Genomic DNA, 15,316 nt, shown 5'->3' on the forward strand with positions numbered 1-15,316 from the left:
ATACGGTTTTAGCGAAACTGATTAGGTTTTGACTCAATTTTGGGTTATCCAGAGTGAGCGTGTAACGATATCTGACGTGAGTGAGCGCATGATTTTTCCTTTTTTCTAGAACACTCGAACACACTTGTTTACCCTGTTTACCGCGATCTGGTGTGAGAGCAGGGAAAAAATGTCTTCCTACCCGAAGCCCGAAGGCTTAAAAAACTTTCCCGCAAATCGAAAACTGTCGAGCAAAAAATACAGGTCACCACTAATGCACTAATGCAAAATTCGGGTCGTTCACATATTTATCAATGTCTTCACATGTTTTCTCTAATGTCTTCACGTTGTCGTCACAAAAATGGATGTCTTCATCGTACACTCAAAATATTTTTCACGTTATTGTTACGTGAAAGTTCCTATACTTGTTAATTTCCTGTCATTTTGCATGATTTATGTGACAAACATAACATCTACGTGAAAATCTCATGCATACCATGATTAATCACGTACCATCTTCGTGAACTTAACAACGTCAAATAGGATGTATCGCGTGAACTCTCTGTGCGAAATGAACCAGAAATCAAAATGGCGAAGCTGTTGTCTGATTCTGAACATAGAACAGAATTTCTGGATGGCTTGCAAATAAGTGAATTTTCGAAAAATCCTAATAAACTCGAGACTTGAGCTTAAAGGTTTCACACAGCTTCAGTTCAAAGGTGGAAGAGTTACCTGAACGAAAACAGCTGCAGCGGATAATAACGGTCCCCGGGAAAGTCGTAACATTTATCAGTTTTTTTGTTGTTTTATTCATTCACGAATTTGCATACCTGAGTGATACCTGATAGCAATAACGTTTTACGAAATGTACAATTTTCATTTATTTCTCTAATTTTTATGAGCTAGGAAACGGGTTTAGAAATTCGTCGTGTACCTCGTCGGAAACCGATAATTATTTCTTTTGATTTCATGAATTCAAATGACAATCACATTATTTACTGTTAAAAAATTAAAAAGCTCATTCTCATTGGCCTTCAATGAGCGAGCATTCCAATTTAATATTTTAATTGTTTTATTTAAAATCATTGCTAAATTTTAAATTAGAAACAATTTTAATAGTAAAATTTGTGCCTATTTGAATGGCTTCAAACATTGATTTTGCCTGCAACATGGCGTTCATAAGATCGAACATTGTCTGTTGCAAAAAAGAAAGTTTACCTGCCGTAATAGGCCCCAGGCAGTTGACATTAGGAGAAATATTTTCAGTAGCAATATTAGCTGGAGTAATAGGTGTACAATTATTTTCTAGCGTGTTTTGCTTACCCATATTAACGGTCATTTTCGAACTACCAACACTAGGCGGTATAATGTTCGAACTACCTGTAACCTGTGCATAAGTTAAACGGGTATGCAAAGGAGTGGGTAAACTATGCGTCACTGGTACGCTTGGAGAATTTTGTTTTGAAGTTGGTTTTAATTGAGAAATTGAATTTTGTTTACCTTGCCTTGCCTGAACAATTGCTAAACGGGCTGGGCATTGATAAAAATTCGACATATGGTTGCCGTTACAATTCGCACAGCGAAAATTTTTACTCTCTTTCACAGGACATGTGTTCTTTTTGTGAGAAGAGTCTTCACAAATGAGGCATTTTTGGTCCATGTTACAGAACTTTGAACCATGGCCATAACGTTGGCAAATACGGCATTGGGTGATATGCTTTTCACCTCCGCCAAACTTTCGATACAATTCGCATTTTACACGCACGTTATATAAAGCATGTGCTTTTTCAAAAAATTTTAAGTTATTAACCTCACTGCGGTTAAAATGAATTAAATAATTAACAAGGGAAATTCCAGTTCGCTGACTGTTTTCGCCTCGTGATTTTTGTTTCATCAGAATTACTTGGGTAGGGCCTATACCAAGTAATTCTGTCAAAGAAATTTTGATCTCATCAACGGTTTGATCGTTGGTGAGACCTTTCAATACGACCTTGAACGGCTTGGCGCTCTTCGTATCATATGTAAAAAAATTATACATCTTTTCAGTTAAACACTGAATAAGACGATTCCAATCTTTCAATGTTTGGGCCAGTAAACGGCATTCGCCTCTTCGGCCAATTTGATAAGTAACTTTGACGTCGGAGAGAAACGTAGAAAGTTCTCTTTTGAAAATATTAAATTCAGAGGCAATAGTTACCACAATAGGTGGAACTTTCTTTTTTTTTACAGAAATTTCACTTTGAATAGTTTTACTTTCGAACATTTCAATTTCGCCGGCTTCTTGCTCAGGCAGAATATCATATAAATTTTCACTGCATAAGCTAGTTTCAGAAAGAGATGCCTCTCTTTTCCTCCCCGTAGAGATGCGTGGTTTCTTTTTTCGTCCTGCCATTTCAGGTGATACGGAAAAGTTCAAAAATAATATCAAATTGCAAGTATTGAGAAAGAAAGAAATAAGTAGTCTTGAGAAAAACTTATGTAAGTTAACTTCCAGGTAATCTTTAAAAGACACACTGACAAAACACAAACTTTGAAGCTATAGGCAGTCAAAGACCAGTCCACAAGCAACCGAAAATACATCTGATCTGTCGGGCAGCTCAAGACGCACTGAAATAAAAACTTATTGATTTTCCGTTTTCCTCTAGCTGTTGGTGGCGGGAATCTCCAGTTGTGGTCGTCTGGTGTTGCTTCCAAGCTGCTCCTGCAGCAGTCATCGCCTGATGTTTTTTCTGCCCCTTTACAATTAGCCGGGGTAGCGAGAAAATTAGCTTACCCTAACCGGCGAGCCAACACCAAACACAGTCGTACACACGCACTCGATCTACGGGCCAACGGAACAACCTTCGTTGGTCTTATAAAGCGGAACAACCTTCACTTTATTTTCACTAGAGACACAAACTGTAACAAAACCAACAGTTACGAACGCGCACTTCACAACAAACGAACGCCGCGTGTGTCTCTTCCCGTAGTCGAGGCTAAACTCAACTCATTCCCGCGATGGCTGCCTATGTTGCCGACCACAACAAACCCGCCGTGACGTCTTAGTCAGCACTCAGCACACCACTTTTCCGCAGCTAGAGGGAAATTCCGGCCTATCTAACCCTAAACATTAATTCACAAATACAATAAAAAAATTATCGACCCTACTAAACGCGACAACATCGTTCACAAACGAAAAAACGAACGAATTTAAACGAATTTACGTGAACGATATTCAGCGCAAGTGGTGAGAACTGTCATAACGAGTACACGCTGCTGCGGGAGTGCCCAAATGCGGGTAATTTTCACTTATACACTCTCGCAGCAGTACCAAAAGTTAGGGTTATTTTTACGCGTACACGCTCTTGCAGCGTTACACATAACTAAGTAAATTTTCCACTCGATGCTAAAATTGTAACCGCACAGGTTACAAGTTAAAAAAAGAAAACCCATTACGCTTTGTTTTATATTTCTTAGGTAACTACAACAGAATTTCGGAGGAAGTGAGGGATAGAGACAAGCAACAAAAACTCAAAAGTGCTGAGTACTCCGATCGGTGTCGCCATGCGAAATTCGGGCAACTTGCGGTTGGGGAAACGGTTGTAGTAAAACGAACGATCAAGGATAACAAACTTGCGTCGAATTTCAATCCAGAAGAATTCACAGTGTTGGAACAAAAAGGCTCAAATGTGAAGATATTGTCTAAGGAGTCCGATCGAATTATTCATAGAAATGTGGCACATTTGAAGTTATTAGAGACAGGTGATACAGTAGTTAGTGACACCGAATCTCCATCTATAACCGCACCGCAAAACAGTGCAGAAAAAGCATCAAGAGAAGTTCGACCTCGTCGTGAAATCAAGAAACTGATTCGTCTAAATGACTTTGTAAACAGAATCAAAAACTCTGAAGAAAGGGAGGAATTGTAGAGTACTATTAGATACAGGGTTACATGAGCTCAGCTTCAGGGAGAAGATACGCATGAACATGATCAGCTGTAGGGGTTCCTGTCATGAATAAAGATTATCATTACTTGTTATACTATATAAGAGTAAACATCGTATTTCTTTAAAACCCACGACATCACAGATACCGTTTAATTTGTTACCGGACTTAGGACGCTCGAGATTAGGACTATTTCTTCCACTTCGGAGTTTCCTGGCATTTTACTGGCGATAGTTAGGTGAGTCCGCTTAGCGCCTGGGGTTTAGTAAAACCCCTAATTACACAGGCCAATTGGTCAGACTGACGAACTGTTTGTTCGTTCAAATCTCTCAAAATAATTGAGAGATTAGTTATAAAAATCTAGTGCGGTTAATCCCAAGTAACAATTATTGTTTCCTTAACATTTACTCGATCACTTTTATTAGGCTACAGTTGAACAATAACCGAAATGGAAAATAAAAAACTTCTGTTAAATGGTTGTTCAGTTGAATTTGGAGAAATTATCCGACACACAGTTGTTTAGGAACGGTGAAGAGGGTTTTGAGCAACAACAGCAGAATATTGTATCCAACACATGTTAAACCAGCGTTGAATAGATGCACCAGGAAACATTTATTAGCCTGTGTTCGAATAAAATATTCATTAAACATTTGTTAAACCTTTGTTCGAATGTTGAAATGCTTTTGTTAAATGCGTATTTAATAATAATGTTTGAAAACGTTTGTTTCGCGTATTAGAATATACTTATGCAGCTCACGCTGTATAGTAGCGTGGAAAAAACGTTTAGTCGATATTTATTCAGCTATTTTAGCCCAAACAAAATGTAAAAATAAAGTTCGAAGAAATTAGTTGAACCATATTTATTTGTGGTAATATTTTTTATTATGATTCTCATTATTAACTTCATTAGTTTTTTAGCGTGGTACGCAGTTGAAAAGAAAAGAGGTTCACGAAATTTTGCCTTTTTTACCAAACGGAATTTTGACAGCTGAGAATGCTTCACAGTACACGCTCACTCTGGGCTACTCAGCGGCTGAGTTGAATTTTAATCATTTTTTCAGTTGTTCGAAGACGTCAAAAAATGAGTACACGCTCACTCTGGGCTACTCAGCGGCTGAGTTGAATTTTAATCATTTTTTTTTCAGTTGTTCGAAGACGTCAAAAAATGAGTAGAATAAATTTGATCATGGCCGCAAATTTCCTCAAAATTGGGTAACTGGCGCTTGCGTGTTGTTTTTGTTAATTTATTTTTCGCAATTAAAAGCAAACAGCAAACCAAGCAAACCGTCTGAAAAAAAGGAAGAAATAGAAATGTTTGAAATTAGTTGTTATCGGAAGGTAATTCATAATTTGAAATAATTGACTGCAACTAATGCCAATTTTTCTTTTTCACCAGGACTCGTTGGTTGGATATGCGGCGAATAATTTCAAAGATCTCCCGTGTCCCGGCGAACGAAGGTAAATTTCTTGAAATAAGCCTTTTTTTAAATAAAATTCACTAAAAAGGCAAAATATAATAATATCGAGTCAATAATGATAATTTTTCCGAAATTCCCTCATTGAAGCTTAAAGCACTCATTTTTGAGTCGAAAATGAGTAACTTTTACGCATCGCGCATCAGGTATAATATGGGTAATATTTACTCAATTTTTATAACATTCGGTGGTACTCAAAAATGAGTAAAACAACTTCTACTCAATTTTGAGTACATACGGTTTTAGCGAAACTGATTAGGTTTTGACTCAGTTTTGGGTTATCCAGAGTGAGCGTGTAGAATTAAAGTGATCATGGCGACAAATTTACTCAAAATTGGGTAACTGGTGCTTGCGTGTTGTTTTTGTTATTTTTTTTACAATTAAAAGCAAACAGCAAACCAAGCTAACCGTCTGAAAAAATGAGGAAGTTGAAATGTTTGAAATTAGTTGTTATCGGTAGGTAATTCATAATTTGAAATATTTGACTGCAACTAATGCCAATTCATCTTTTTCACCAGGACTCGTTCGTTGGATATACGGCGAATAAATTCAAAGATCTCCCGTGTCCCGGCGAACAAAGGTATATTTCTTGAAATAAGCCTTTTTTGAAATAAAATTCACTAAAAAGGCAAAATATAATAATATCGAGTCAATAATGATAATTTTTTTTCGAAATCCCCTCATTGAAGCTTAAAGTACTCATTTTTGAGTCGAAAATGAGTAACTTTTACGCATCGCGCATCAGGTATAATATGGGTAATATTTACTCAATTTTTATAACATTCGGTGGTACTCAAAAATGAGTAAAACAACTTCTACTCAATTTCGAGTACATACGGTTTTAGCGAAACTGATTAGGTTTTGACTCAATTTTGGGTTATCCAGAGTGAGCGTGTAACGATATCTGACGTGAGTGAGCGCATGATTTTTCCTTTTTTCTAGAACACTCGAACACACTTGTTTACCCTGTTTACCGCGATCTGGTGTGAGAGCAGGGAAAAAATGTCTTCCTACCTGAAGCCCGAAGGCTGAAAAAACTTTCCCGCAAATCGAAAACTGTCGAGCAAAAAAATACAGGTCACCACTAATGCACTAATGCAAAATTCGGGTCGTTCACATATTTATCAATGTCTTCACATGTTTTCTCTAATGTCTTTACGTTGTCGTCACAAAAATGGATGTCTTCATCGTACACTCAAAATATTTTTCACGTTATTGTTACGTGAAAGTTCCTATACTTGTTAATTTCCTGTCATTTTGCATGATTTATGTGACAAACATAACATCTACGTGAAAATCTCATGCATACCATGGTTAATCACGTACCATCTTCGTGAACTTAACAACGTCAAATAGGATGTATCGCGTGAACTCTCTGTGCGAAATGAACCAGAAATCAAAATGGCGAAGCTGTTGTCTGATTCTGAACATAGAACAGAATTTCTGGATGGCTTGCAAATAAGTGAATTTTCGAAAAATCCTAATAAACTCGAGACTTGAGCTTAAAGGTTTCACACAGCTTCAGTTCAAAGGTGGAAGAGTTACCTGAACGAAAACAGCTGCAGCGGATAATAACGGTCCCCGGGAAAGTCGTAACATTTATCAGTTTTTTTGTTGTTTTATTCATTCACGAATTTGCATACCTGATAGCAATAACGTTTGACGAAATGTACAATTTTCATTTATTTCTCTAATTTTTATGAGCTAGGAAACGGGTTTAGAAATTCGTCGTGTACCTCGTCGGAAACCGATAATTATTTCTTTTGATTTCATGAATTCAAATGACAATCACATTATTTACTGTTAAAAAATTAAAAAGCTCATTCTCATTGGCCTTCAATAAGCGAGCATTCCAATTTAATATTTTAATTGTTTTATTTAAAATCATTGCTAAATTTTAAATTAGAAACAATTTTAATAGTAAAATTTGTGCCTATTTGAATGGCTTCAAACATTGATTTTGCCTGCAACATGGCGTTCATAAGATCGAACATTGCCTGTTGCAAAAAAGAAAGTTTACCTGCCGTAATAGGCCCCAGGCAGTTGACATTAGAAGAAATATTTTCAGTAGCAATATTAGCTGGAGTAATAGGCGTACAATTATTTTATAGCGTGTTTTGCTTACCCATATTAACGGTCATTTTCGAACCACCAACACTAGGCGGTATAATGTTCGAACTACCTGTAACCTGTGCATAAGTTAAACGGGTATGCAAAGAAGTAGGTAAACTATGCGTCACTGGTACGCTTGGAGAATTTTTTTTTGGAGTTGGTTTTAATTGAGAAATTGAATTTTGTTTACCTTGCCTTGCCTGAACAATTGCTAAACGGGCTGGGCATTGATAAAAATTCGACATATGGTTGCCGTTACAATTCGCACAGCGAAAATTTTTACTCTCTTTCACAGGACATGTGTCCTTTTTGTGAGAAGAGTCTTCACAAATGAGGCATTTTTGGTCCATGTTACAGAACTTTGAACCATGGCCATAACGTTGGCAAATACGGCATTGGGTGATATGCTTTTCACCTCCGCCAAACTTTCGATACAATTCACATTTTACACGCACGTTATATAAAGCATGTGCTTTTTCAAAAAATTTTAAGTTATTAACCTCACTGCGGTTAAAATGGATTAAATAATTAACAAGGGAAATTCCAGTTCGCTGACTCTTTTCGCCTCGTGATTTTTGTTTCATCAGAATTACTTGGGTAGGGCCTATACCAAGTAATTCTGTCAAAGAAATTTTGATCTCATCAACGGTTTGATCGTTGGTGAGACCTTTCAATACGACCTTGAACGGCTTGGCGCTCTTCGTATCATATGTAAAAAAATTATACATCTTTTCAGTTAAACACTGAATAAGACGATTCCAATCTTTCAATGTTTGGGCCAGTAAACGGCATTCGCCTCTTCGGCCAATTTGATAAGTAACTTTGACGTCGGAGAGAAACGTAGAAAGTTCTCTTTTGAAAATATTAAATTCAGAGGCAATAGTTACCACAATAGGTGGAACTTTCTTTTTTTTTTTACAGAAATTTCACTTTGAATAGTTTTACTTTCGAACATTTCAATTTCGCCGGCTTCTTGCTCAGGCAGAATATCATATAAATTTTCACTGCATAAGCTAGTTTCAGAAAGAGATGCCTCTCTTTTCCTCCCCGTAGCGATGCGTGGTTTCTTTTTTCGTCCTGCCATTTCAGGTGATACGAAAAAGTTCAAAAACAATATCAAATTGCAAGTATTGAGAAAGAAAGAAATAAGTAGTCTTGAGAAAAACTGATGTAAGTTAACTTCCAGGTAATCTTTAAAAGACACACTGACAAAACACAAACTTTGAAGCTATAGGCAGTCAAAGACCAGTCCACAAGCAACCGAAAATACATCTGATCTGTCGGGCAGCTCAAGACGCACTGAAATAAAAACTTATCGATTTTCCGTTTTCCTCTAGCTGTTGGTGGCGGGAATCTCCAGTTGTGGTCGTCTGGTGTTGCTTCCAAGCTGCTCCTGCAGCAGTCATCGCCTGATGTTTTTTCTGCTCCTTTACAATTAGCCGGGGTAGCGAGAAAATTAGCTTACCCTAACCGGCGAGCCAACACCAAACACAGTCGTACACACGCACTCGATCTACGGGCCAACGGAACAACCTTCGTTGGTCTTATAAAGCGGAACAACCTTCACTTTATTTTCACTAGAGACACAAACTGTAACAAAACCAACAGTTACGAACGCGCACTTCACAACAAACGAACGCCGCGTGTGTCTCTTCCCGTAGTCGAGGCTAAACTCAACTCATTCCCGCGATGGCTGCCTATGTTGCCGACCACAACAAACCCGCCGTGACGTCTTAGTCAGCACTCAGCACACCACTTTTCCGCAGCTAGAGGGAAATTCCGGCCTATCTAACCCTAAACATTAATTCACAAATACAATAAAAAAATTATCGACCCTACTAAACGCGACAACATCGTTCACAAACGAAAAAACGAACGAATTTAAACGAATTTTCGTGAACGATATTCAGCGCAAGTGGTGAGAACTGTCATAACGAGTACACGCTGCTGCGGGAGTGCCCAAATGCGGGTAATTTTCACTTATACACTCTCGCAGCAGTACCAAAAGTTAGGGTTATTTTTACGCGTACACGCTCTTGCAGCGTTACACATAATTAAGTAAATTTTCCACTCGATGCTAAAATTGTAACCGCACAGGTTACAGGTTAAAAAAAAAGAAAACCCATTACGCTTTGTTTTATATTTCTTAGGTAACTACAACAGAATTTCGGAGGAAGTGAGGGATAGAGACAAGCAACAAAAACTCAAAAGTGCTGAGTACTCCGATCGGCGTCGCCATGCGAAATTCGGGCAACTTGCGGTTGGGGAAACGGTTGTAGTAAAACGAACGATCAAGGATAACAAACTTGCGTCGAATTTCAATCCAGAAGAATTCACAGTGTTGGAACAAAAAGGTTCAAATGTGAAGATATTGTCTAAGTCCGATCGAATTATTCATAGAAATGTGGCACATTTGAAGTTATTAGAGACAGGTGATACAGTAGTTAGTGACACCGAATCTCCATCTATAACCACACCGCAAAACAGTGCAGAAAAAGCATCAAGAGAAGTTCGACCTCGTCGTGAAATCAAGAAACTGATTCATCTAAATGACTTTGTAAACAGAATCAAAAACTCTGAAGAAAGGGAGGAGTTGTAGAGTACTATTAGATACAGGGTTACATGAGCTCAGCTTCAGGGAGAAGATACGCATGAACATGATCAGCTGTAGGGGTTCCTGTCATGAATAAAGATTATCATTACTTGTTATCAGTGATGGAAACGAAACGAATATGATGCAATCGTCGTTTATTCATCATATGTGCACTTCACGAAGTGTACAGGCCGGGACTAAACTCGAATCCTCTCAACCCATAATGAAATGATGATAGGGTGCATAGGTTTCTGGGAGAAAACAAACACATGACTAGACTACATCAGCTCTGAGAAGCGATTCGATCGTTGCGTTTGTCTTTCCATAGGCCGGTAGTTACGAGAAGAAAGGATAGCAACAGGAGAAAATCATGTCGCCTGAACAGCAGCAGAGGTGTGGTGCGGTGAGAGGGAATGTGTGGGGGAAGGAACTACTTCGGCAGCGGTTGAGTTTAAGCGAGAGTAGGAGAGCATACACTGTCATTTTCTTTCTTTTTCTGACAAAAAATCATATTCATGAGTCAAAAGAATAAGGATATAACAAGTTCTGATCGCTCTCTGTAACAGAGACGAATAACTTCATATTCCGAGTTGTGCACATTGAGAACCACGTATTTTGGTGTACACTAATGAATAGACATATGTCGTAAAGAGGAAAGCAAAAAGAGTGCACCAGCACCGATACTTTGTTTTTCGCATACTGACGACGATGTAAACGCATCCAAGGCTTGTTTTATATGTATTCATTAATCGCTAGAGGTGATTTTTTTCCTTCGCTGCTTGTTATACTATATAAGAGTAAACATCGTATTTCTTTAAAACCCACGACATCACAGATACCGTTAAATTTGTTACCGGACTTAGGACGCTCGAGATTAGGACTATTTCTTCCACTTCGGAGTTTCCTGGCATTTTACTGGCGATAGTTAGGTGAGTCCGCTTAGCGCCTGGGGTTTAGTAAAACCCCTAATTACACAGGCCAATTGGTCAGACTGACGAACTGTTTGTTCGTTCAAATCTCTCAAAATAATTGAGAGATTAGTTATAAAAATCTAGTGCGGTTAATCCCAAGTAACAATTATTGTTTCCTTAACATTTACTCGATCACTTTTATTAGGCTACAGTTGAACAATAACCGAAATGGAAAATAAAAAACTTCTGTTAAATGGTTGTTCAGTTGAATTTGGAGAAATTATCCGACACACAGTTGTTTAGGAACGGTGAAGAGGGTTTTGAGCAACAACAGCAGAATATTGTATCCAACACATGTTAAACCAGCGTTGAATAGATGCACCAGGAAACATTTATTAGCCTGTGTTCGAATAAAATATTCATTAAACATTTGTTAAACCTTTGTTCGAATGTTGAAATGCTTTTGTTAAATGCGTATTTAATAATAATGTTTGAAAACGTTTGTTTCGCGTATTAGAATATATTTATGCAGCTCACGCTGTATAGTAGCGTGGAAAAAACGTTTAGTCGATATTTATTCAGCTATTTTAGCACAAACAAAATGTAAAAATAAAGTTCGAAGAAATTAGTTGAACCATATTTATTTGTGGTAATATTTTTTATTATGATTCTCATTATTAACTTCATTAGTTTTTTAGCGTGGTACGCAGTTGAAAAGAAAAGAGGTTCACGAAATTTTGCCTTTTTTACCATACGGAATTTTGACAGCTGAGAATGCTTCACAGTACACGCTCACTCTGGGCTACTCAGCGGCTGAGTTGAATTTTAATCATTTTTTCAGTTGTTCGAAGACGTCAAAAAATGAGTACACGCTCACTCTGGGCTACTCAGCGGCTGAGTTGAATTTTAATCATTTTTTTTTTCAGTTGTTCGAAGACGTCAAAAAATGAGTAGAATAAATTTGATCATGGCCGCAAATTTCCTCAAAATTGGGTAAATGGCGCTTGCGTGTTGTTTTTGTTAATTTATTTTTCGCAATTAAAAGCAAACAGCAAACCAAGCAAACCGTCTGAAAAAAGGAAGAAATAGAAATGTTTGAAATTAGTTGTTATCGGAAGGTGATTCATAATTTGAAATAATTGACTGCAACTAATGCCAATTTTTCTTTTTCACCAGGACTCGTTCGTTGGATATACGGCGAATAAATTCAAAGATCTCCCGTGTCCCGGCGAACAAAGGTATATTTCTTGAAATAAGCCTTTTTTGAAATAAAATTCACTAAAAAGGCAAAATATAATAATATCGAGTCAATAATGATAATTTTTTTTCGAAATCCCCTCATTGAAGCTTAAAGTACTCATTTTTGAGTCGAAAATGAGTAACTTTTACGCATCGCGCATCAGGTATAATATGGGTAATATTTACTCAATTTTTATAAAATTCGGTGGTACTCAAAAATGAGTAAAACAACTTCTACTCAATTTCGAGTACATACGGTTTTAGCGAAACTGATTAGGTTTTGACTCAATTTTGGGTTATCCAGAGTGAGCGTGTAGCGATATCTGACGTGAGTGAGCGCATGATTTTTCCTTTTTTCTAGAACACTCGAACACACTTGTTTACCCTGTTTACCGCGATCTGGTGTGAGAGCAGGGAAAAAATGTCTTCCTACCCGAAGCCCGAAGGCTGAAAAAACTTTCCCGCAAATCGAAAACTGTCGAGCAAAAAAATACAGGTCACCACTAATGCACTAATGCAAAATTCGGGTCGTTCACATATTTATCAATGTCTTCACATGTTTTCTCTAATGTCTTCACGTTGTCGTCACAAAAATGGATGTCTTCATCGTACACTCAAAATATTTTTCACGTTATTGTTACGTGAAAGTTCCTATACTTGTTAATTTCCTGTCATTTTGCATGATTTATGTGACAAACATAACATCTACGTGAAAATCTCATGCATACCATGGTTAATCACGTACCATCTTCGTGAACTTAACAACGTCAAATAGGATGTATCGCGTGAACTCTCTGTGCGAAATGAACCAGAAATCAAAATGGCGAAGCTGTTGTCTGATTCTGAACATAGAACAGAATTTCTGGATGGCTTGCAAATAAGTGAATTTTCGAAAAATCCTAATAAACTCGAGACTTGAGCTTAAAGGTTTCACACAGCTTCAGTTCAAAGGTGGAAGAGTTACCTGAACGAAAACAGCTGCAGCGGATAATAACGGTCCCCGGGAAAGTCGTAACATTTATCAGTTTTTTTGTTGTTTTATTCATTCACGAATTTGCATACCTGAGTGATACCTGATAGCAATAACGTTTTACGAAATGTACAATTTTCATTCATTTCTCTAATTTTTATGAGCTAGGAAACGGGTTTAGAAATTCGTCGTGTACCTCGTCGGAAACCGATAATTATTTCTTTTGATTTCATGAATTCAAATGACAATCACATTATTTACTGTTAAAAAATTAAAAAGCTCATTCTCATTGGCCTTCAATGAGCGAGCATTCCAATTTAATATTTTAATTGTTTTATTTAAAATCATTGCTAAATTTTAAATTAGAAACAATTTTAACAGTAAAATTTGTGCCTATTTGAATGGCTTCAAACATTGATTTTGCCTGCAACATGGCGTTCATAAGATCGAACATTGCCTGTTGCAAAAAAGAAAGTTTACCTGCCGTAATAGGCCCCAGGCAGTTGACATTAGAAGAAATATTTTCAGTAGCAATATTAGCTGGAGTAATAGGTGTACAATTATTTTCTAGCGTGTTTTGCTTACCCATATTAACGGTCATTTTCGAACTACCAACACTAGGCGGTATAATGTTCGAACTACCTGTAACCTGTGCATAAGTTAAACGGGTATGCAAAGGAGTAGGTAAACTATGCGTCACTGGTACGCTTGGAGAATTTTGTTTTGAAGTTGGTTTTAATTGAGAAATTGAATTTTGTTTACCTTGCCTTGCCTGAACAATTGCTAAACGGGCTGGGCATTGATAAAAATTCGACATATGGTTGCCGTTACAATTCGCACAGCGAAAATTTTTACTCTCTTTCACAGGACATGTGTCCTTTTTGTGAGAAGAGTCTTCACAAATGAGGCATTTTTGGTCCATGTTACAGAACTTTGAACCATGGCCATAACGTTGGCAAATACGGCATTGGGTGATATGCTTTTCACCTCCGCCAAACTTTCGATACAATTCGCATTTTACACGCACGTTATATAAAGCATGTGCTTTTTCAAAAAATTTTAAGTTATTAACCTCACTGCGGTTAAAATGAATTAAATAATTAACAAGGGAAATTCCAGTTCGCTGACTCTTTTCGCCTCGTGATTTTTGTTTCATCAGAATTACTTGGGTAGGGCCTATACCAAGTAATTCTGTCAAAGAAATTTTGATCTCATCAACGGTTTGATCGTTGGTGAGACCTTTCAATACGACCTTGAACGGCTTGGCGCTCTTCGTATCATATGTAAAAAAATTATACATCTTTTCAGTTAAACACTGAATAAGACGATTCAAATCTTTCAATGTTTGGGCCAGTAAACGGCATTCGCCTCTTCGGCCAATTTGATAAGTAACTTTGACGTCGGAGAGAAACGTAGAAAGTTCTCTTTTGAAAATATTAAATTCAGAGGCAATAGTTACCACAATAGGTGGAACTTTCTTTTTTTTTTACAGAAATTTCACTTTGAATAGTTTTACTTTCGAACATTTCAATTTCGCCGGCTTCTTGCTCAGGCAGAATATCATATAAATTTTCACTGCATAAGCTAGTTTCAGAAAGAGATGCCTCTCTTTTCCTCCCCGTAGCGATGCGTGGTTTCTTTTTTCGTCCTGCCATTTCAGGTGATACGGAAAAGTTCAAAAATAATATCAAATTGCAAGTATTGAGAAAGAAAGAAATAAGTAGTCTTGAGAACTGATGTAAGTTAACTTCCAGGTAATCTTTAAAAGACACACTGACAAAACACAAACTTTGAAGCTATAGGCAGTCAAAGACCAGTCCACAAGCAACCGAAAATACATCTGATCTGTCGGGCAGCTCAAGACGCACTGAAATAAAAACTTATCGATTTTCCGTTTTCCTCTAGCTGTTGGTGGCGGGAATCTCCAGTTGTGGTCGTCTGGTGTTGCTTCCAAGCTGCTCCTGCAGCAGTCATCGCCTGATGTTTTTTCTGCTCCTTTACAATTAGCCGGGGTAGCGAGAAAATTAGCTTACCCTAACCGGCGAGCCAACACCAAACACAGTCGTACACACGCACTCGATCTACGGGCCAACGGAACAACCTTCGTTGGTCT

Source organism: Wyeomyia smithii, chromosome 2, assembly GCF_029784165.1.
Source record: "Wyeomyia smithii strain HCP4-BCI-WySm-NY-G18 chromosome 2, ASM2978416v1, whole genome shotgun sequence".
Taxonomy (NCBI): domain Eukaryota; kingdom Metazoa; phylum Arthropoda; class Insecta; order Diptera; family Culicidae; genus Wyeomyia; species Wyeomyia smithii.